Below are 25,191 nucleotides of genomic sequence, written 5' to 3'. Positions count from 1 at the left end.
AAAACTGTAGGGATAAAAAGGAATGAATGATAAGCAAAGTGAGACACCTGGACACCAAGTCTCTTCTGTATTGGTTCATTCTACGTGTCTATCAAAGCAAAATTACCTCTCTACATTAGCAAACTTAAATTACAGTAGGGAGGTAGGGTAATTCCAGATGCTTTAATTGGGGAAAACTGCAATAGTTCCTTGAGTGGCAGTCTCTTTTTTTTTTTTCCCAGTTATAACACATTTTACATTTATTAATAACCATGGCATGCAGGACCCTGTGTTAATAACTACACAAAGATAACCCCAACATGTTCCCTGTGAGAGGAGGCAATAATAACAGGGAGAAGTGATGGTCAGGCAAAGGCCACATGGACACTCAGGCATGTTGGGGATGAATGAAAATACATGAGTGAGGAAGCGTGAGCTTAGAACAGTAGATGAAGTCTATGTATTGAGGACATTGAAGGCAATCTATGTTTGGATTTTTTTCCTATATATAATGGATTGATCATGAATAAGTAAATATTTTTAAAACTGGGGAATACTATCTCAATATTTCAGTTTTAGAAAGACCATTCTGACAAGACTGCTGAGAGGATTGATGGAGATACAAAACTTTGAGATAGGCAACTTCTCAAAAAGAATTCAGAGACGTTGTTTATAGGAGTCTTAGAAAGAAAAATCAAGAAAAGCAGAAAATACCAGGAAAATGAATGCATTCATATAACAAATGAAAATCTTGTTTACATGTGAACTACAAATGTAGCAAATATTATTCATTAGTGATCTTTGATATAGTTTTATAAATAAAACTTTTGGATTATTGGAGGTAAAACTCGGATTGCACAAATAGATTTTGAAGAAACATAACCAGCTGAGAACAATTTTTTAAAAAATAATACTAGATCTAGAAGGAGAATGAAGTAGAATGCTATGTAGATGGGAAAACAGACTTACAGAAAGGACATTTCGCCCTTTTTTGTATGGAGGGATATGTGTAAAGAATGTGTAGGCTAAGGGGCAAAAATCTAATAGAGACAGAGATTGAAAATGGAAAAAGAGGGGAAATGCTACCTAATTCAAGATAGAGGAGTAGGTGTGATGTAAACCGTTTGGAAGTATTTCTTGTTGGGGAGAAGGAACATGTCTTCTTGTGGGTAGCAACACCGTGGAACAACTTTTCAGGATAAATAAATGTAACTCAGAGGGACAATTTTTCCTTTACACATTCATAGCTGATTTAATTATAAATCAAGTTTGTGTGAAAGTAGCAAGGGAATTTGGCAGAATCTTAATTTTTTAACATGACTTCTTTTCAGAAAGAAAACAAGAATGGGTCGCTATGACAGTAACCCATGGTGAAGATTGGGTTACCGGTAGTGGATGGTTACCCAGGTGAAGATTGACGACATACCTGAATAATAGCAGCATTCTTAGAGTTTAAACAATGCCTCCATAACTATCCAGTCACATGTGCAAAAGAAGAGAAAGCATTTGTCCAGGTTTAGGTGCAAGAGGATTAGATTAGCCTTTATATAACGAGAACAAAGAACTATGAGAACAAAGAACTATGTGGACATGGTACTTGATAGAGATGTCGTGGATTTTGGATGAACACACGAGGAAGTGTAGCCAGAAGGAAGTTGTGAAAAACTAGAGAAAGGAATTAAGAAACAACATGTTCAATATTATGGGTGAATTACGTCATCCAAAAGATATATTGAGTCTTATTCTCTGTGAATATGTCCTGAGGATGTCATTGGACTAAGACTTAATCTACCTCATATCCTCATAAAAAATGGAAATTTAGGCTCAGATACAAATTCATACTGTATAATAGTTAAGGCCTGAGTGATGACGGAGACACATGAGAGACGATGTCCATGTTACAATCGAAGCTGAAGTTGTATTTGTGCATTTATAAACAAAGAAAAGACAAAATTCTGGCAAACACCAGCAAAATAAAAAAGATTTTCCTCCAGGTTTCAAAAGAAGCATGAACCTGCTAACACCTTGATTTCAGATTTTCCTGCCTCCAGAAAAGAGACATAAAAATTTCTGTTGTTTTAAATCACCTTACTTATGTTATGTTGTTACAGCAGCTCTAGGAAACTAACACAACCAATAAGAATTATCTCCAACAGTCTGGATGGATCACTTAGTGTTTAGAATTCTGAAAAAACTTACTATCTAACATGCGTAAAATACTTTTGTTTTATATATTTTCACAATAGATTGGTTTATGAGAGATATATGACAACAAAAATAAATGATTTGAAAAATCTTTTACATTCCAAAATCTTAAGAAAAATCAAAGCTTTATACTAGACTATTCAGTGATGATAGCTTTTTTCTGTTTTGAAAGACCCATTTTTTTTTTTCTTTTGAGACAGTCTCATTATGTCGCCCTTGGTACACTGCTGTGGCATCATCACCGCTCACAGCAACCTCAAACTCTTGGGCTTAAGAAATTCTCTTGCCTCAGCCTCTCAAGTAGCAAGAACTACAGGTGCCCACCACAATGCCCGGCTATTTTTTGTTGTTGTCGTTGTTGTCATTGTTGTTTAGCAGTTATGGGCCAGTTTCAAACCCATCAGCCCTGAAGTATGTGGCCAATGCCCTAACCACTGAGATATGGGTGCCAATCTGAAAGACCCTAAGTTTTCAATGCTCTTTCATGCTAAGGTACACATTGACCTATGTAAGCATACCATATATTTCAATGTTGAAACATTTTTAGAAGGAAATTTATTTGTACAAAGCATACATAATTAATGCATCTATGTATGTGATATTATACGATAGTTATTTACTTGGAGTACATTTTATATAAAGTAAAATATTCAGAATACATTACATGGAAATATTCACTGTATATATACTATATATACCTATATGTACTTTGCTTTATAAATGTGAGAAACATTTCAATTATTTGTGCATTTAAATTATTTAAACCGATATATTTATAGACAGTATTTGCAAATGGTAATTTATTGCTGTGTTAGGTTATGTATAGTGCAGAAAGTGAGATTAATATTTATAAAATGTGAATGATGATAATGGTGATTGATGATAATAAGACGTAGGGTTTAAGAAGTGATTATTATATCATAGACTTTATGAAGACTATCTCATTTAATTCTCAACAGCAAAAACATAAAACTAGTAAGTAGTTGTAATCATTATGCTCATTTTACAGATGAAAAAAACTGATGCTTAATAAACGAAATCCTTTGCCCAACATCATGCACGTAAGAAATGGCAGAGACGAAATGGATGAAATCAGTCACATCCCAGAACCTAATGTTTAATAAGTATATTGCTTGAATAAATTTCATAAATGTGTATTCAGAGTATACATCCATTGTACTTTTTTCCCTTTTTAAAAATTAAATCCATTTGAAAAGACTATTGATGGAAATTGCATGCTTTGGTTTTCTTATTTCAAATCCTATTTAACTAACTGAAGATAGATTGAATGATAAGAGCATATGATTTTTGAATCATACACATAAGCCCATGTTTGGGCTATGTCAGAGAGCTTGATGGATAGCCTGAGTTTTTAACATGTAACGGGCAATAAGTAAGTATTACTTTTGTTGAAAAAATAAATGTGAATGTATAAATTAATATTTACAGAATTCTTCAGAGTGCTGAGCTCATCAGCAACTGATTATAAAGTGGACCTAGTAAGGAGAAACTAAGTAAAACAAAAAGCAAGGCTTCATGAAACAGGAGAAAGAAAGAGTAATAAAGTGACTGCAAATATAGTTGTGAAAGGAAAGTATATTGAAGACAGTTGATTAGGATTTACCAAGAAACCATTTATGACATTGTAAAAAAAGAAAAAAACAAACGTGCTGGCAGAAAAGTTGAGGTCAAATATTCAGCTGAAATGACTTCCTAGAAAAATCCTATCTTTTTTTTTTTCATCCAGAATGATTGTGAGACTTTTCTCCAGTTTGAAGAGTGATTACAAAAGGTTTACATTAAATAACAGTAAAGCAAAACATTTTCCAAAATTCTATCTTCTGTATTGTGTGTTTTGATCAAATGTCTTCATGCAAGAAAAAAATGTAACATTACTTCCTTCTCCTTTCAACATTTTATGCTCTGTTATATAATTATTATCCAAATGTGGAGATATTACATAGAATTTAATTACATTTTAAGGTTTCTTACTTGTATGCCTAGTTTAAGAGAATTTCTTAAACTTTACAGATCTTTTACAAACTTCTGCTACAGAACCACACACCCAGCTATGATTTAATAAAAAAAAAAAATCTGCTACAAATCCTTCACCCAAATCCTAATTTCCAAAGGCTTGAATCCAGTAATATTAAAAAGGAACAAATAAACTTCATTTTCTTTCATCTTTTTTGAAATGTAAAGCATATATCTGTACATATATACACATAACATATATAACTTATAAATTATATGTAAATCAATTTATAAATAAATTATATAAATTTATTTTAACAAGTTTATACTTTAGTCAGCTTTGTGGCTTCCTAGATCAAGGAATAAAATGAAAGTCCATTGCGAATTCTTATTTATTTTTTTTTTAGAACAGGATGACAATTTTTTTTTTTTTATTGTTGTGGATGTATTGAGGGTACAATAAGCCAGGTTACACTGATTGCATTTTTTAGGTAAAGTCCCTCTTGCAATCGTGTCTTGCCCCCAGAGGGAGCAATGGCATTTTACTGTTAGACAAATGTTCTCAGGGACTAGATAAAAAAGTCAAAACAGAGCAATGGATAGCAATACTTTGGTACTCAAGTAGAATGAATGCATAAGGCCATTTTACTTCATTATGTTTTCTTGTGGTAGCTGGTCATAAAAGAAAAATGAGTCATGGATACTCAAGGAATCAATATGCTTGTGTTAGCACAGAGTGTGTGTGAGTGTGGTGGTATTTGGAGAATGAAGGCTAATTTTGACTCCAAGTGGCAAACGTGAGGGGAAAGAGGTGGAAAATAAGCTCCCTGCACTTAGTTGAAATTGGACTAGCTTTGCCTCTGTGAAGAAATTGTGATAAAGTCCATGATTCCAAAACTTTGAATTGTTCACATAGACTTTGAAAAAAAAATGCATTTCACAAGAGTTCAGTGTTAAAGCTATTAATAATTCATGGGAAACAAGGCCATTCCCCAGTTCTGTAAGTTTGAGCAAATGTTTAGTACCACAGATAGGCTGGGCTAAGCATTTGCAGCTTATAATATGAGGTCACTTCCTAGAGGAATTCCAGACATTGCCATTTCCTTGCCAAGAGAAAAAAAGCCATAGAAAAAATTTACAGTCCTGTAAGAATCACACTGTGTTTTGGGGTGTATAAAAACTTACATTCTAAGATACCCAGCAGGTTCTAGCAACTCTAGGTTAAGAATATATTCAATACCAAATAGCCTACCACTTGAACCATTTGGCCATAAAAAACCATGAATAAATATTTACTTGATATAATTTTTCTGCTAAAATCTGAATCACAGCAGACTCAGAGTTAGGTTGAAACTCTGAAAATCCTCCCATACAGGTACATATTTCAAAACTTCTTTGATAGTAAGAAAACATCTTGACATATTGTGAGACAAAAAAAAATGTGTTATAATTTGAGTCAGAATCCTTTAGATAATAGAACAAATATCTTAAAACTGGATTGTCTTTCACCTGACATCTGTATGTATCTATACGAAAGAAGTAAAATTAAGCACCTTTATGTAATAATATTAATGATCAGGTGATCAATTGCACAAAAGGCATTTAGAACACATCTGTGTTTAAGATAATTTCTGTACCCATTGTTGGTTAGTGACATTTAGATTTCCAGAAATTGGACCAATGATAAATTCAGCATATCTATTGATATTTAAATATTGACTTCAATCATTAATATTTAAATATTGACTTCAATATTGGCTTCCATCTCTAAGTCATATTAACTTTAGATTTAATAGCCTCCCAGAAAGTTATTTTTTCCAAAAAAAAATTCCTTCATTTGCCAAGCAGCTTTATACTTTTTAAAAGATCTCGAATAAAAGACCAAATCTAAAATGTAAATAAAAATATATAAACCTAGACATGTATCTGTACATGTGACATATATTCAGATAGATCAGAAGTATAATAAATATGAATCATGAGCAGAAATCATGAGTCTTTATCTGTAAATTATTCTCGAGAGTCACTCTCAATTACTTTAATTTATGGACAAGATCAGCATAAGGAGAGAAACTAAGTTATTTCCTAGTGGCTTGGTAGAAAATATAATTCCCTTGAATCAAGGTTTAGAATTGGAATTTCTTTCAAAGAAGAGAGAGGGGGTGATACAGCTTGACAGAGCGATGGAAATCCAGGACCCACAAAAGTACAATCAATGGAGATGGAATTTATATTACACGTTCAATCACATTGAAACTTCTTTACTCCAACCTGCCCGTCTACCATTTCTATTCTTCTTTCCTTTGTTTCTCATTCCAGTTTAAACTTAAGGCTAATAGAGATAAAAAATTCAATCAGCAGGTATGTAGCTAATGTTCAAAACTTTAAAATGATAAGAAGAGTTTAAAGCTGACTTAACTATTAAAATACAATCTAAAACAATTTTTTTTTCAAAATTTCCTCACAGATCTGTTAAAAGAATATAAATATAAGTGAAAAAGTCATGAATTCGGAAAAAATGTCATTTTTTCACTGGGTGCAGTGGCTCAGGCCTGTAATGCAAAGCACTTTGGAGTCCGAGGTGGGTGGATCACCTGAGTTCACAGGTTCAAGACCAGCCTGAGCCAGAGCGAGACCTCATCTCTAAAAATAGCCAGGTATTGTGGCAGCCACCTTAGTCCCAGCTATCTGGAAAGCTGAGGCAAGAGAATCACTTAAGGCCAGGAGTTTGAAGTTACTGTGAGCTATGATGCACTCTTCACCATGTTAAAAATTGCTATAGCTTACAAAAACACAAACATACTACTATCTCTTGTTGTAAGGTTGCAATAGCCTAAATCTTCTGGCCACAAAGAAAATTCTGTGTCAAAGAAGTAATATATTAAAATCAATTTTTATACCTATGATAACTCTCAATTTGAAACAAAAGATATAATGTCTATTTTCCCTACAAAATAATATGGGTCAATATTCTGGCTAATGTCACAAAAATCAATAAAGATATTTTAAAATAATTTAAAATTTACTTGTGCAGGCAATCATGTCCCGTTTTAACATACTATTCAGAAAGCGTTGTGTTTGCTTTTAGGAAAAATGTAGAGTACCTTAGTTATGATGACAAACCAGCTTTTCTGCAGTGCATCCCTCCAGCAAAGGCTTAATATATCTGATTTGTCAAAGTCAACATTCTTGCTAATCTTTCCCACCAGTGTCAAGTGCTGAGAGCTATCACTTACTCATTTTGTTGTGCAGTGTACAGGGAAAGATGTACAATGGGCCGAAAGCAATATGCACAAACTTCAGAGTAAAATGATCTTTTTTGAGCACAGATATATAAATGTTCAAAAAGAATTGGAAAATCAGCTGTTTTTTCTAAGATTTCCTTTTCAACTCTCTTTGTCATTGTTTGCTTGAAAATATTGCCAATGTTATTACATGACTGAGTTAATAAAATTTTCAGGCTATAGAATTTTCTATTTGTATCAAAATGTTGTATGTTCCATAGAATCATAGAGTCAGGGTGGTTTAAATGAGGTACTATTATGTATGAAATGCTTCAAAAGCCCTGAAACAGTATTGTTATTATTGCTACTTAGCACAAGATAAAATTATAGAAGCTTTATGTTTTAAATATTATGTTACCCTGTAAATATTCTATCTAAGTAAAAAATTATCTTTGCAAAGTCTCAGAAATTGTATGATACCCATTCTTTGTTCAATTCCAGCAACTATTCATGGAATTTTCTATACTAGGCGTCCTAAAAAGTTGACTATCAACTATAACTTCTCCTACTGAGTATATGCGTGCATTTGTATTTGTGTGTACTTGTATACATGTGCACATGTAAACATTGTGCACGTAGGAAAAAATAATTGAATTAGATTGTAAAATAATTAGAACTTTAATGTCACTGGAAACTCATAGAAGAAGGATTTGAACATAAAAAACCAAGAAAATGTATATTGATATGTAAAACATCCATTTATAATGTATTTGAAAATTTTTATCATGCTTATTCACATGAGAAGTAGCATTCACTCCTTCAATTACTAGAAAGTCATTTTGTTTTAAATGTGTCCATTTAGGGCCATATACCCCATTAGATAGATTAGAAAAGGACCTGCAAAGATGTATAGCAAAGGGGAAATAAGGTCACTATGTTTCCTGGAATTAAAACGTTCCACTCTTACTAGGAATATTATTATAGATTAGCAAATCACAACCAAATCGACCAGGATATTTGTGTATGCATGTAAACATGCAAATTCAAGTGAGTTTTCTTCTCAAAGCTTAAACTTGTTTAATCAACATAAATAATACAAAATTTAATAGAGGGCAATAAGCAGTAGAAATACTGGTTTTTAAATCATAAAAACCTGCATGCTAGAATCTTTCAGTCACACATTACCATCCTAAGCCTCCATCCGCTCACCTGCTGGAACAGAATCATCAGAGTGCTGCTTGTTATGGTCAGAGGTTCAGCCTTTCCCTTTAGATCTGCTGCCCTGTTCTCTCTGCACTCACCAGACATATCCTGGGCTTTCTCCCGGGACTTGGAATCTCTCTTATGTTGTATGAGGTGTTTTGTTTGTAGCTTGAAATAAAACTCCTTACTTTTCATTTGACTTGTAAAAACGGTTTGGGCTAATTTATATTTCAGTATTAGCCTTCAAGAATTACCATTCCGGCCATTGACTCACCTAATTAATTGTAGAGTCAGAACTGAGCAATAACTGACCTAAATTATACCAGTCCCCACCTTCTTAAAGCACTGACATCCATTGACTCCTGAGAGAGGACACTTGGGCATAGGTAGCATCAAGGTCACAGACACTTACCTAGAGCTGAATCTCTTATGCCAGCTACCAGATTCTCAATATTAGACAGATGCCACTTATTTGGCATTTATTCAAATAGCCAATACATTACAGCATCTGCCCCTTGAAAAATCTCTGAATTTGTGGGTCACCACAGTCATTTATTTTGGGGGGTAATCTCTATTTCAGTAATGTCTTTAGGGCATTAGATGTGCATTTTTTTTTTTTTTTTTTGTAGAGACAGAGTCTCACTGTACCGCCCTCGGGTAGAGTGCCGTGGCCTCACACAGCTCACAGCAACCTCTAACTCTTGGGCTTACGCGATTCTCTTGCCTCAGCCTCCCGAGCAGCTGGGACTACAGGCGCCCACCACAACGCCCGGCTATTTTTTTGTTGCAGTTTGGCCGGGGCTGGGTTTGAACCCGCCACCCTCGGCACATGGGGCTGGCGCCCTACTCACTGAGCCACAGGCGCCACCCTAGATGTGCATTTTTATCTTGAGATACTGGAAAATTTTATGCTGCCGTTTCCTCACCCATTGGCCCTTCAGCCAGCCTTATTTCTCAATATCGAGAACAGTATAAGAGGATATATGTTATAGTAATAAAATTCTTGCAATTAGCACTTATTGATCAATTAAATGCAATATAATATCCAAGCTTCGACTCATAGAATACATAGTAATTCATGACCAAGCTAAATTCAGATTTAAAAATAAATAAGACACATATGGAATTTTAAAGCCTCCATGCAACCAAATGCATTATCTATCTATCTCCGTGTGTTTTTATATGTAGTACCTTTTGGTCCAACTTTTGTGGGTCTTTTTACACAATGAGACACTATGAAACAAAAGTGAATTATAATTTATTTGCTAATGTAGAATTATATGTTTAACTTTACTTAAGATACAATACAAATAAAGCAATATATGGTAATTATTTGGAATATGTGATCATATACTTTTAGAAAAAGAAAAAAAAAGACCAGGTCAAAAGATTAAGTAACAATAGCACGCTCTTTGCAATGAACATGAAAACAAAATAATGCCATGTAGTTATGAGGTTAGAAATTTACGGTTCTTTAAATCTAGCCAAATGACATTATGAAAAGAAAATATAGTGTTTTCTTCTAAAATTGTTAATACTGACTCAGTCACTATATTTTATTTCAAATAAAAAATAATCACAGAGTGCTTACAAATTCATCTGGAGGTATTAAAGAATCAGTACCTCAAACCCTTACTCATACAATTATATGTGGTTTTTCGAGATATGAATAATAGGAGAATAAATGATCTGATATAGCTAGCATTCAAAAGAATTTACAATTTAACTTTTAACTAGACAAAAGTCATAATTTCCTTGCTGTTAAATTTCAGATATCTATAGATATTACTTTTCTGCCTCTCTAAATAGTTCCATTCAAAATGTCAATGAAATTTTTCAACAGCTATTAAAAAATCTTTCTGCACACGAAGACCCTGCACACAAATGTAAATATTGAAAGAATAATTAATCTTCTCATCTGTCAATCAAATAAGGTTTGACTGAAAATGAGTTTAAGTAACTTAGCAAGATTACAAAATCAATGAGGGTGAAAGATCGGATCTTGTATAAGAGATCTCCTCCACCCCTCTACATCTAAGACTCTTTAGCTAAAACATAGAACCACTTCCTGGTCTTTACTTACTTTGCTGGCTGCGGTGAATGACTGTCTTTTCTCTCCCTGAAGCCTGTTTACAGCCAGGCCTTCACTTTTATGATGCTTCTTTCTTTTGTCTAATCCGTCGTAATAGCACTTCTTTTGTCTTGCTATAGGGATTTTCATGTTTCATGAAGGTTTGGGATTATATTTGGATTCCATCAAAGTTGTATATCAAGATCAAAATAGTATTTTTAAAATTTGAATATGCTTCATTGTATTGTGTCAAATATTTCAGGTTTTTCTCATTGTAGATTTTCAAATCAACAATTTAATAAATTCATAATTGTTTTATGAGAACACCATTTAGGTATTTTGGGAGAAAATTATATATATACCCACACACACACACACACACACACACATTTGTATAAGACATGGTTCTTTGCTAAAGTTATGGTCACCCTAGGTTACTCCAAATTACATGTATTGTGAAAATGATATTCCATGTATCTTACTGGTACCACTTCATTTCACCTCTATATACTTCAGGGCACCACTGTCCAATTTCTCATAAAGGATGTGACACCACCTATTCCTGCTTATTTTAGGTTTTCTTTAGCTCATAGCATCTATTTTCCACTTCCTGATAGAAAACTCCCTGAAGGCAGATGGTCTTTACTAACATAAAAGTCTCCCTTTTTGTTCAAAAACCTGGTTTTTTTTTAAAAAAAAAGTGTTTGAAAATACTATCAAAGACATTTCCTTAAGTGTTTGCGCCCTAAATTTAGCATTACTGATGTCAATGCTTACTAATGTCTTCCTTTAAGCAAAACAGAAGGAGATAATAATCCTAGATTTTAAGCTTTAGAAAGCAAATCCTGAATAATCTGTACTTTATGGTATTCAATGGAGTATGTGGGGAGGTATACACTTATAATCAAGAAATTAAAGAAATAGAGACAAAATTACTATGTAGTAATACAAAAATATTATTTTTTTGCCCTTTAGAATTTTAATTACATAAACTAGAGTCTTTAATGTATAAGAATAATTAAAATTTATAGAAAGCACATAATTAATTTAAATAGCTGATAGAGAAGCAAAAGAGAAAACAAAAGTTATTCTCAAAATATACATGGTAGAAAAACAGAAACTAAACTGAATTTAGAACAAACATTATTTTATTAGTAAGAAAAAGCCTCAGGTTAACTTTGAAATAAAATGGAAAGTTATATATACACAAGATGACTCTCTCCTTGTATATGCAGGCTATCCTAAAAAATGTCTATATTTTATTTCTTTTCCAAGGGATAGTGCCTTAATAAATTATATTTTCTACTTAATAGCCAGGAAGAGAAAAGGATTGTGTTGAAGAAAATATGTACTTAAACATAAAGAATGATTAAATTTTTAGAGTATGAATCAGTCTTCACCTTAAAAAGTGCAGCAAAATAAATTCAAAATAACTTAAATTTTTAAAAGAAAACCATACAGTATCACACACACAAAACAAAAAATCCAAAGAGCTGTTTTTAGTTACAAAAACAGATCTTTCTACTCAGGTCTAAATCAAAATGCACAAACACATATGCCCATAAACAACAAAACTACATTGATTTTACTACATCACTATTAACCAGAGAAAAATTTTAGTTTTCTGTACTTCAAAACACACTCTCTACAGAATAAAAGTAAAAAAAAAAACACAGTGAAAAAAAAAAATGAACCCTAAAGAGTAGCAAAGTGCTGCTATTTAGAGGATTTTTTACTGCATATATGATGTTTCACTTAATATAAAAGGAAGAGAATTTTATTCTAGCAACATATAAATATTGGGTCTTTTATTTATTTTTATGTGAGGCTTTTAGGTTGCTGCATTCCTCAACTCCTGGGCCACAGACCAATATGGTCTTCACACCTCCAGAAACCAGGGTGCTGAGCAGGAGGTGAGCAGGTAGGTGAGTGAGAAAATCCTCCTCTTTATTTACAGCCACTTCCCATCACTGTAATCATGAGCCCCACTCCTGCCAGATCAGGGCATCGTCCAACCTTATTGTAAACTGAGCATGTGAAGGATGTAGGTTGTTGGCTCCTTAAGAGACTCAGACGTTGCTCTCCTCACCCCACTCCTTCCATGGAAAGACTGTTTTTCATGAAGCCAGTCCTGGTGCCTTCCACTTTATATCAGTAGTATGCAGCTTTCTTTTATAATAACAGAATTTCTGAGCATCCCTTTAGATAGCAGGGTAAATTTATTGTTTTATAAAATTTATTTTCCTTTCACTCCATTCCTGTGGGCCAAAAGTACTACTATGACCCCTGATTTGGGGCTTGGTCACATGACCTGCTTTGGTCAATACACTGTTACAGAGCACTGTAGGAGCTTGACAATTTCCTGCTCTATAGACTGAAAGTCAGTGTTTCATTATTATTATGAAATAAAGCATTTTCTCACGAAAAAGATATGTGAATCTATTAGCCAAAAAAAAAAAAAAAAAATCTGATTTATTACTTTCCCAAATCAATGTCCCAGGCTTGCTTAATATAAACACCAGGAACATGAATCTGTGTATGTGTCTGTGTGCATGTTAACCATAAAAATAATGGTATGGATGTTTTTCACATGTCATAATAATTATGTAACAGGCCCTTCTTTATTTTTTTCTTTTCTGTCTTTTTGAGATGGAGTCTCACTTTTTTGCCCAGGCTAGAGGGCCATGGCTTCAGCAACCCTCATGGCAACCTCAAACTCCTGGGCTCTAGTGATCCTCCTGCCTTAGTCTCCTAAGTACCAGTGGCCACAGATGCACACCACCATGTCGGCCTATTTTTTTTTAATTTTTAGTAGAGATGGGCTATCACTCTTGCCTGGGCTGGTCTTTAACTCTTGACCTGAAGTAATCCTCCTGCCGCCCAAGCCTCTCAGAATACTAAGATTGCACGCATCAGCAACAAGCCTGGCCAAATATGTATTTTTTAAGACACCACACATTTCCACACATTGTTAGACTTAGTATCTTATAGTCTGAGAAAAGTTAAAAAACGAGTAAATAATAAAATGTCAATTAGTTGTAATTTCTGTTGAAAAAGGTGGTTTAAGAGTATATGCCAAGAGACCTCAGATGTAGGAGCTAAAACATTCTTCCTAGGAGTTGATATTTGAGGTTAAAAAAAAAAAAAAAGAAAAAAGAAAGAAAAAAAAACATATTAACATTTAACACATGCTATCAGGCCGGGCATGGTGGCTCATGTTTGTAAATCCTAGCACTCTGGGAGGCCGAGCTGGGTGTTTTACTGGAGCACATGAGTTCAAGAACAGCCTGAGCAAAAGTGAGACTCCCATCTTTACTAAAATTAGAAAAACTGAGGCAAGAGAATCACTTGAGCCCAGGAGTGGGGAGTTGCAGTGAGCTATGACGTCACAGCACTCTAGCCTGGGCAAAACTGTGAGACTCAGTCTCAAAAAATATATACATATTATATATACATAACATATATATAATATATATAAGATATAGATATATAAAACATATGCTATCATAGTATAGAAGTAAAATTGTTTTATATATTCCAGGAAAAGTTTTAAGTCATTACTTTTGAAACGTTGCCCCATGGAGATCTTTGGGTTTTCTAATGCCACTGGGTGGGGAAGGGGAGTGTAAGTCTCCTCCCACTTCCTATTCCATTGGGACAAAGTCCCACTGTATGTTATCAAAAAATTAAATTTAATGATGAAGAGAAATAGACTATCATGTTTATTTTGAAAGGAATTGTTTTCTTAACTTTGGAGTGTTTATTTAGTTTACAACCAGTTAGTTAGCTAACTTACAGGCACAAAAAGACTGAATTCTCAGAATTGATTAATTTCATTAGATAAATGTTGGGTATAACTGTAATCTCAGCTAAGCACTTTCATCTGTGTGCCATTGATTATAACAATCAATAAAGAGAATTAAGTTTGGGATCAAATTATATGATTTTTAAAATCCCATCTAATGTGGACTTGAAAGGTCTAATTTTTACCACTAAAAATAAAGACTTTAGACCAGACATGGTGGCTCATGCCTGCAATACTAACACTCTGGGAGGGCAAGGTGGGTGGGATAGACTGAACTCAGGAGTTCGAGACCAGCCTGAGCAAGAGGGAGACCCCTTCTCTACCAAAAATAGAAAAATTATCTGGGTGTGATGATGGGCACCTGTGGGCCTTGCTACTCAGGAGGCTGAAGTAGGAGGGTTGCTGGAACCCAAGAGTTTGAGGATGCTATGAGCTATGACTCCATGGCAGTCTATTTATAGTACAGTGTGAGACTCAGTCTCAAAATATTATATATACATCTAATAATAAATCATATATGCATACATCTCACAAAGACAATATTTTAGTCTAAAAGGTATTGAGAGTAACATTACATTTGTATGAGTTTTAATTAAGGGTTTTTTTTTTGTTTTTTTTATTGTTGCAGTTTGGCCAGGGTTGGGTTTGAACTCACCACCCTCAGTATATGGGGCCAGCACCCTACTCACTGAGCCACAGGTGCCATCCGAGTTTTAATTTTTTTAAATTACAAAAATATTTTCTATATTTGTTATATTTTTCCTCCACTACTTTTTCCTATTACATACGCTTTTATTCTTTAAAAGCACTTTTTCATTCACATCTAAACTGAACAGATTGTAAAGAGAATTCTCATGTATCCCTCACTGTAACACACATGGAAAGCCTCTCTCATGATCAGCATCTCCCTCCAGAATCCCACATTTGTTATAATCCACGAATCCACATTATACATCAGAATTGCCCAAAGCCCACACATTGCATTAGAGCTCACTCTTGGTATTGTACATTCCATGGGTCTTGACAGATGTATACATTGACATGTGTCCACCATAAGAGTATCATACGGAACAATTTTCCTGCCCTAAAAACCATCTGTGCTCTGCCCATTCATTCTCGTCCCCTGTATTCCTTGGTATCCACTTATCATTTTACCATCTGCAGAGTTTTGCTTTTTCTAGAATGTCACATAGGTGGAACAATGCAGCATGCAGCCTTTTCAAATTTCTTTCTTTCACTGAATGGTTTGTACTAAAACTTCTTTTATGTCTTTTCATGGTTGAAAATCTCATTTCTAGCACTAACAGGATATACAGCAGTGTATCCATTGTCTGGATATACCAGGGTCTACTTACCTATTCACCACTAAGAAATGTGTTACTTGCTTTCAAGTTCTGGCAATTATAAATAAAGATGCTACGTGCAGGTTTTTGATTTCACATAGTGTTCAGTTCCTTTGGGAAATCATCAGGGAATATGATTATTGGATCATATGGGAAAAGTATATTTATTTCTGTACGAAACTGCCAAACTATGTTCCAAAGTGGCCATGCTATTTTGCATTCCCATTAGCAATGAATGAGAGTTCTTGTACTATATTGTCACCAGCCCTGGGTGTTGTCAGTATTCTGGGTTTCAACCATTCTAATGGGTGTGCAGTGGTATCTCATTGTGCTTTTAATTTACAATACTTAATGACTAAATGAAGCATCTTTTCAACATGCTTATTTGTTATCTTTATATCCTCTTTGATGGGTGATTAAAATCTTTCCTTGTTGTATTTATAAATCAAATTGCTCACTTTATTGTTATTGAGTTTTGAGAGTTCTTTGTATATTTTGAATAGCAGTCCTTACTCACCTATGACTTTTGCAAATATTTTCTCTTATTCTCTGTCTTGTCTTTGCATTTTCTGGTTATTGTTGTTCATGGAGCTGATATTTTTAATTTTAATTAAGTCCAGATTATCAAATTTTTTCCTGATAGACTGTGCCTTTGATGTTGTATGTCAGAATTTATTATCATTATTAATTTTTAAAAGTGTAAATTTATGATTTATAATTGCATAATTTTATACATACAAAGTAATGGTCTGATTTATGACCATACTGAGAAAAATTTAAATCAAGCTAGTTAACATATGCATCAACTCAAATATTTATTTTTTATGGTGTGGACATTGCTCCTGGAGCAATTTTGAAAAGTGCAATACTCTGTTGTTAACTATGTTCACATAGTTTGCAATAGGACTAAAAAAAAAAGAAGGCGGTGCCTGTGGCTCAAGGAATAGGGCGCTGGCCCCATATACCAGAGGTAGTGGGTTTGAACCTGGCCCCAGCCAAAAAAAAGTGTGAAACTAAATGTAGAATATAAATGTCAACTCGGGGCAGCGCCTGTGGCTCATAGGAGTAGGGCGCTGGCCCCATATGCTGGAGGTGGCAGGTTCAAGCCCAGCCTTGACCAAAAACTGCCAAATAAATAAATAAATGTCTTAACATGATAACTAAGATAATGCCATGAAGGCTATGTTAACTGGTTTGATGAAAATATTTCAAATTGTATATAAAACCAGCACATTGTACCCTGACTGCATTAATTGTACACAGCTATGATTTAATTATAAAAACTAGAGAAACAATAACAGATTCTTCCTCTCTGAGAATTTGTACCCCTTAACCATCACCTTCCTTTTCCCTCTACCCTAAGCCTTTGTCACTATCATTCTAATCAATCACTGCTTCTATGAGTTGAATTGTTTTAAATTCTGCATGTAAATGGAAATATATGATACTTGTCTTTCTATGCTGGGCTTATTTCACCTGGCATAATATCCTCCAATTCCATCCATGTTATCACAAATGAGAAGATTTTTTGTTGTTGATTTAATTTGTTCTGTTATAGGAACCTCCGCACAGTTTTCCATAAAGGATAAGCTAAATTCCATCTCCACAAACAGTTTAGAAGGGTTCCCACTTCTCCACATCCTCACCAACACTTGTTACCTTTCATCTCTTTGATCATAGCCATTCTGACAAGTGTGAGATACCTCACTGTGGTTTTAATTTGCATTTTCCTAATGATTAGCAACATTCCACGTATTTTCATTTATCTGTTGAACATTTGCATGTCTTCTTTTAAAAATTGTGTATTCAGGTGCCTTACTCATTTTAAAATCGGTTTTCTTGTTTTCCTGCTATTGAGTTGCTTGAGTTCCTTATATATTAATATATGAGCTCCATTTTTATATCTGCATATAAACATCCAATTTCTTCCCCCAAAGCACTTATTGAAGAGACTAGCTTTTCCCCATTGCATATTATTGGCAGATAATTTGTCAAAAACAAATTTACTCTAAGTACATGAATTTATTTCTGAGCTCTATATTCCATTACATTTGTTGATGTGTCTTGTGTTTCACCGATGCCATGTTTTTGACTGACTATAGTTTTGCAGTATAGTTTAAAAATATGTGGTGCTTTCAGCTTTCTTCTTTATTTGTCATGATCATCTTGACCATTTGGATTTTTTGTGATTTTATATAAGATTTCAGATTTTTTATTTCTCTTAAACCTGGCATTGGGATTTTGACAGGCATTGTATTGAATCTGTATGTATGTATATATATCACGGGTAGTGAATACTTAATAATGTTAATTATTTCCATCTATGAACATGGATTATCTTACCATTTATTTACATCTTCTTCAGTTTCTTCATGAACAGTTTATAGTTTTCAATGTACAGGTTTTTAATTTCTTTGACTAAATTTATTCCCAAGATTTTTTGTTGTAACTATTATAAACGGGATTATTTTCTTGATATCTTTTTAGGATTGCTTGCTCTTAATGTATAGTAATGTAATTATTTTTCTGCATTGTTTTGCATTCTACAACCTTATTTTATCTGTTATTATTTCTAACAGTTTTTTCTGGTGAAGACTGTACGATTTTCTACATATAAGCTCATGTCATCAGAGAACACCGATTATTTTACTTATACCTCTTTCCTATTTTAGATGCCTTTTATTTATTTCTCTTTTCCAATGGCTCTGTTATGGACTATGTTGAATAAAAGTGGTGAGAGTAGTAATCTTTACCTTGTGCCAGATTCTAGAGAAAAAGCTATTGCCTTTTAACTTTCATTATGTTAGCTGTGGGCTTTTCACATATCACCTTTATTGTATTGAAGTACTCTTCTATATCTAATTTAGATAAAGATTTCGTTGAATTTAATCAAATGTTTTTCCTGCATCTCATGAGATGATAATATGTTTTTTGTTATTATTTCTATTAAAATGATAGATCACATTTGTTGATTTGAATACATTGAGTCATCTTTGCATCCCAGGAATAAATCTACTCCCAGACAATGACGGTAGATGAAACGATTTATGTATCATTGAATTCAGTTTGCTAGTATTATTTTTGAAGATTTTTGCATCTATATTCATCAAGGATATTGACTTGCAATTTTCCTTTCTTACAATGTTCTTTTCTGGTTTTGACATCAAGATAATGCTGGCCTCCTAAAAACGTTTTGGAAGTATCTCCTCTCTGATGTTTTGGAATAGTATTAGGAGGATTGCTGTTTGGTCTTATTGCAATGTTGGTAGAATTGAGCTGAGAATCCATCATATCTTGAAGTTCACTTCAAATTAAAAAAATAGAAGCTAAGAGAATTGATACTTATGTTGTTAATGTTGCCTTTTGCATGTGTCTGTAGCAACAGTCTTTAAAAGGTTGAGAGACATAGAATACTAAAGGAAATATTATTTTTCACTACATAGATTTATGGCAATATAATTAATGATTTTTGGTTTTTGGTCGCAGCCTTCCTTTAGATTAGAATCTCAGAGTCAAGACTATCTTTGTTTCTCTCAGTACTTGGACACAGGTTAAGACTTAAAATGGGCTGGATTAAATGCACAGATAATTTAAATGAGAGCAGACAAAGGAAAAAGGGCATTGTGGGAGTTCTGTAAGCTTACGTTTTAAAGGGTAGAATTGTTTCTTAAATCTGAAAAATTATTTCTCAATGCAGTCACTGTCATCACTAAATTCTTACTCTTTGTATTCCCACTTGTTTTTAGCCAAACCATCACTGTAAATATTTCTTTTCAAACATATTTTTTAAATCCTTCTTAAATCTGTGCAGGATTATATGTTCCAATTCTTTTCTAAGCTACATATTTTCTCTCCTTGAAGCATTCAGCAAAGTAAGCAATTAATAAATACTTTTTGAAATAATCAGATGAACATGCATATTTATTAACATCCTAATAGACAGATATTATGAGTTTCTTGTATCTTTCAAGTTGGTATGCCACTCTGCAATAAACTCCTGATAAGGATTATATTCAAATCTCATAAATATGTGACTTAAATCATTAATATAACTGAGAAACTAAAAAACAATAATTGCATCATATAAGTTTCACTTGAAAAAATATTGATCTTCAAATGCAGCTGTTTGGTTGTAAAGTCTTTTTGATACTTGAATCACTTTTTTATTTTTTTTCCTTTTTTTAAATTAAATCATAGCTGTCTACATTAATGCAATCATGGGGTACAATGTGCTGGTTTTATATACAATTTGAAATGTTTTCATCAAACTGGTTAACATAGCCTTCACAGCAATTTCTTAATGTTTACCAAGAAATGAAGTCATATAAATGAGAGTACAAACTATCCGTTTCAATGGGGATTATATTGATTAATATGTAAATTTCTTATTATCAAAATTAATTGTGCACATATCAAATTGTTTGTATATACTTACACATACAAGTGTATGTGTATAGGTGTGTGCATTCACAACCATCTTTTGTCAGATAGAGTTTATAACAAGTAGAAATTTTCATACATATATTAGAACACATTACAGGCTGGAAAACGTATGTGAAAACAAAATCTTGGACTTTGTATATGCATGTACAGTTATATTATTTATACTGGAGCTAAAGTGACAAAATCATACTCAAACTCACCTAGGATTCTTATCTCCAGCTCTTCTAATTTTGGGGAAAAGAGATTAGACTGAAGTGTGTAAGTAAATCCAAAGGCCAAATTTGGTGCTGGTGAGCTGCTTGGCATTAATTATACCATTGGTCAAGGCAAAAATTAAACACATGGACTCAGTCTTAGCCATGCTATCTCAATACTGATTATTTTTTCCTCCATCCTGATCAGAAGATGTATAGTATAAAAATAAAATAACCCCACATGTCATTCAATACACAAGTAGTTTAAGACACCCCAACTCCAATACAAATTTAACACGTGCAGTATGACTTAGTGTTTCAGTTTTATTTAGCTATAACATAAAGGCACAAAGCATTGTTAAAAAAATAAAAAGGAAAAACATTTTATGTATTATAAGACAGAATAGCTTCTCCTCTCCCTAACCGCATTATGGTTTAAACGGATTTCTTATCAAACTCTCACCATAGCAAAGAAAAAGAAAGCTTCTCTTACCAGAGTAGGATAAAGCTTCAACCTTGCTATAGCGTCTGCTGCAGCCCTTGTTTGGAAAGGCAGATCCAAAGCGGCTTTGTGCATACAAGTGATCTGGCTGATCTCCAGTCCCTGCACAAAAAAACAGTATAATTGGCACTTGAAAGAGTGTTGTAAACATTCATCATGATGGTGCTCGCATGTTGAATCTAGTCACTGTTACCCTAGTAGACTTTTTCCAAACAGGCCAATCACATTTCTACTTTCAATGCAAGCTGTTCGCTTTTCTCTATTCAGGGATGGGATTAATGTCTTTAAAGAAAGCATGAATTGGTGAATTTATGCTCTGCTATTAAGTCCACACCTTCAAGTAAGGAAAGTGTGGTTTACAAAAAAAACAAAGTCATGCACACGAATTTAAATTATGACAACATTGTGCGATATATAGGTAAATTTACGTAGCACCTATATGTCTTTATTTTTACATTTGGCAATATTAATGCTCTTCTTTACATGGTAATGAAATAATTATTAAGTCTCTTTCATTCACTTTTGGAGAAAAGTCAAATTAACATTCTATATCTATACTTTGCACAGAAGCCACATCAATAATGCCTACAACATACCCAAGAGTCTGTGACAAACTGTGCTGGATTGCTAAGTCTCATTAAATATTCCACTGTTCCTTTGCCCAAACCTTCAAAGGGGCTCAGGAACAATCACATCCTTTAATTTTTATGGGAGCAATGAAGAGGTCACACAGCCTGGGCTTTTTTTCTGATTTTTAACATTCAATTTTTATAGAAGCATTAACTGATTGTAACTATGAGTGGCATATTCTTGTTTCCAAGAGAATGTGAACACTAGATCAAAAATTAAGGCTCAATAAAAAATACAGTCTCAATCTGTATCACTCTTTAAAATGATCTAAGCAATACGTTGATCTTTCAACTACATAAGGATCTAATCTTTGTCTTGCTTCCCATGTATATAGAGCCTGGTTAACAGTTTATCAGCAGTGCCATCACTTCAAAAATATAAATTAACTGCAGAGAAAAAGTTTCTTTTTCTTTGCATTTCTCTACCTAGTATTTTAACTTTTATCATGTATTTAAGTTAACAAATATAATAAAACAATTTTATGACTATTCAAATTAGGATTATACAAACATCTAAAAATTACAAGCTATAACAATTTATATGCCTCCTAAATGCAAATAAAATTTTTAGGGATTCTGTAGGTGTAAGAATGGATGTATTGTTGGTTCTGTTTAAAAGAATATTTAATTAAATTAACAACTCCAGGCTCGGCGCCTGTGGCTCAAGCAGCTAAGGTGCCAGTCACATACACCTGAGCTGGCAGGTTCAAATCCAGCCCAGGCCTGCCAAACAACAATGACGGCTGCAACCAAAAAAATAGCGGGGCACTGTGGCAGGCGCCGGTAGTCCCAGCTACTAGGGAGGCGGAGGCAAGATAATTGCTGGAGCCCAGGAGAGGCAGGTTGCTGTGAGCTGTGATACCACAGCACTGTACCCGGGGCAACAGCTTGAGGCTCTGTCTCAAAAAAAAAAAAAAAAAAAAAAATTTACAATTCCAAAACCTTGAAAGTGAAAAATTTTTATTTATATTTATAGATTTCAGTGCTATTTAAAGATTTTGATTATAATTCAGTATACTGCTGAATTATATAGATTTATATATACTATACAGATTTATATATACTAGGCTAGGCTTCAGATGACCTCAACCTTCTTACTGAGTTAGAGAATCATGATGTGAGGGAAAAAGCTCTATATACCATTTTTTTTAAGGTTGATATAAGTCAACTCTTATCTCTTATTTTTATATAACAATTGCTTTTTAAAATTTTCTACTAACATTTCCTTATTTACGTATCAGAAAGGTGAAAATAGCATTACTGTTCTCCATTTTACACATTAAACTAAAACTCAAAGGATAAGAACTTGACAGGATTCTTAACTAGGGAATCTTTCAATATCAATCAACTATGAACATGTTTTCTTTTAAAATGAAGCATCTAAAAAGCTTGCATGATTTAGCATATTGATTTAAAATGAGGAAAAAACATTTAGAGACCTATTAGAGTGTATTTGCAGTTATGGTACATTGAGGAACCTAAAGATCTCTTTCTGTTTCTAATGATTTTGCAAATAATTTGCAAATAAATTTCAAAAAGATAATTATGTATTATTTTATATTAAATAACTATTTAACTTAAGAATTACCTATTTAGCATCAACAAAGTCACAGAATGTAGTTTGTTTGTTACGTTCTGATGATACAGTAGTGAACAAGATACATAGCCTACTGACCAGCCAATCACCATCTCTCTCTCTCTCCTTGAGCCTTCCCATTTCCTGAAACACAACAGTATTGAAATTAACAACCCTGCTACAGCCTTTAAGTGTTCAAGTGAAAATAAAGTCACCCATCTCTCACTTTCAATCAAAATCTACAAATGATTATGCTTATTGAGAAAGACATATTGAAAGGCAAGATAGGCCCCAAACTAGGCCTCCTAAACCACTTATCCAAGTTGTGAATAAATAAATTATAAAGTTCTTAAAGGAAATTAAAAGCACTACTTTTGTGAAAACATGAGTGGTAATAAAGCAAAACTGACTGCTGATACACACAAATGTGATTTGCATAGAAGATCAGAGCAGCCAAAACTTTCCCTTAAGTGAAAACCTAACCCAAAGCAAGGCCCTGAGTCTCTTCTCTATGAAGCCTGAGAGACATGAGGGTGCTACAAAGAGCAGACTAAAGTTAGCAGGGGTCCGTTCATGAGGTTTACAAAGGAAGTCATTTCTATAATATAAACATGCAAGGTGAAGTTGCAAGTTGAATGCAGACAAAACAGCTTTCTATAAGAAGAGGTTGCCACGTGGGACTTCCATAGCTAGAACGCAGTCAATGCCTGGATTCGAAGCTTGAAAAGACAGGTTGACTCTCTTGTTAAAGGCTAATGCTGCTGGTGACTTACATGTCAAATATATTAATAGTAGTGTATAAATGTCTAAACACAACAATTAAATAAGTGAGGTGAATAATATTTTTACCAATTTGATGTAAACATTCCAAATTGTACATAAAATCAGCACATTGTACCCCATAAATGCAGTAATGTACACAGTTATGATCTAATAAAAAAATAGCCTTTTGCCATTCAAAAAATTCTAAGGCCCTTAAGAGTTATGCTAAATCTATTCTGTCTATGCTCTATTAATGAAAGAAAAAAAATCCTAAATGATTGCAATGAATGCATAATAAAATTCAAGAATTTATTATTTTTGATTTTTATGTTAAATATATATATTTTTAATTTTAGGTTATTGTAAGGGTACAAACAACCAGAGTACCATTTCTGAATTTGTTACATAGAGAGAGTCCCTCTTATAGTTCTGTCCTACACCCAAAATGTGTCCTCCTCCCCAGGCTGACATCCTCAAGAGCTTTTCTCAGCCTTGTCTTATTCCCTTTAAGTGGGAGCACATTAATCTCTCTTCTTCTCCCCTCCCCCAGTCCCCTTCTCCCCAACTTGAATAGAATTATGTTTTTCTCTTTTTGTGAGCATGTGCTATATTTTCTACTGGCTTCATAAAAAAATTGAGTACTGCTTTCCATTCTTGTGATACTTTACCAAGAAGAATGTGTGTCAACTCCATCCACGTTAATACAAAAGATATAAAGTCACCATCTTTCTTAAGGCATAATAGTACTCCATGGTATACATACACCACAGCTTGTTAATCCATTCCTAGGTTGATGGGCATTTAGGTTGTTTCTACATCTTGGCAATTGTAAATTGAGATGCAATAAATATTCTAGTGCAATTCTCTTTGTGATAAAATGATTTTTTTTTCTTCTGGGTAGGTACCTTGTAATGAGATTGCAGGGTCAAATGGGAGATCTAATTTGAATTGTTTGAGGAATATCTTTACAAAGAGTCTGTATTAGTTTGCTGTTCCAAAACATTGTAAAAATGTCCATCTCTCTCCATACCCACACCAGCATCTGAAACTCTGGGACTTTGCGATGTGGGCTAATCTCACTGGTAGTAGGTGATGTCTCAAGGTGGTTTAGATTGCGATTGGCATTTTTCTGTGATAATTAGTAATGTTAAATATTCCTTTGTATGTTTGTTAGCCATTCCATTGTCTCTCTCAGAGAAGTTTCTGTTCATGACACTTAACCACTGATAGATGGTACTATTGACACTTTTTGGTTGATTAACTTGAGTTCTCTATAGATCC

General features: G+C 33.6%; 1 protein-coding gene across 1 annotated transcript in view; it reads right to left on the bottom strand.

The window, feature by feature from the left end:
- The window catches only part of MGAT4C (MGAT4 family member C), an 801,801-nt gene that overhangs the window by 458,737 nt on the left and 317,873 nt on the right, over window positions 1-25,191 (bottom strand). The window contains exon 3 of the mRNA XM_053584423.1: window positions 20,935-21,045. The gene's annotated coding sequence lies outside the window, so the exon portion shown is untranslated. The remainder of the gene's footprint in view (window positions 1-20,934; window positions 21,046-25,191) is intronic.

The sequence above is a fragment of the Nycticebus coucang genome, chromosome 3 (genome assembly GCF_027406575.1).
Source record: "Nycticebus coucang isolate mNycCou1 chromosome 3, mNycCou1.pri, whole genome shotgun sequence".
Taxonomy (NCBI): Eukaryota; Metazoa; Chordata; class Mammalia; order Primates; family Lorisidae; genus Nycticebus; species Nycticebus coucang.
Note: the sequence above shows the minus strand (reverse complement) of the source record. Positions and strands in the feature narration are given on the sequence as shown.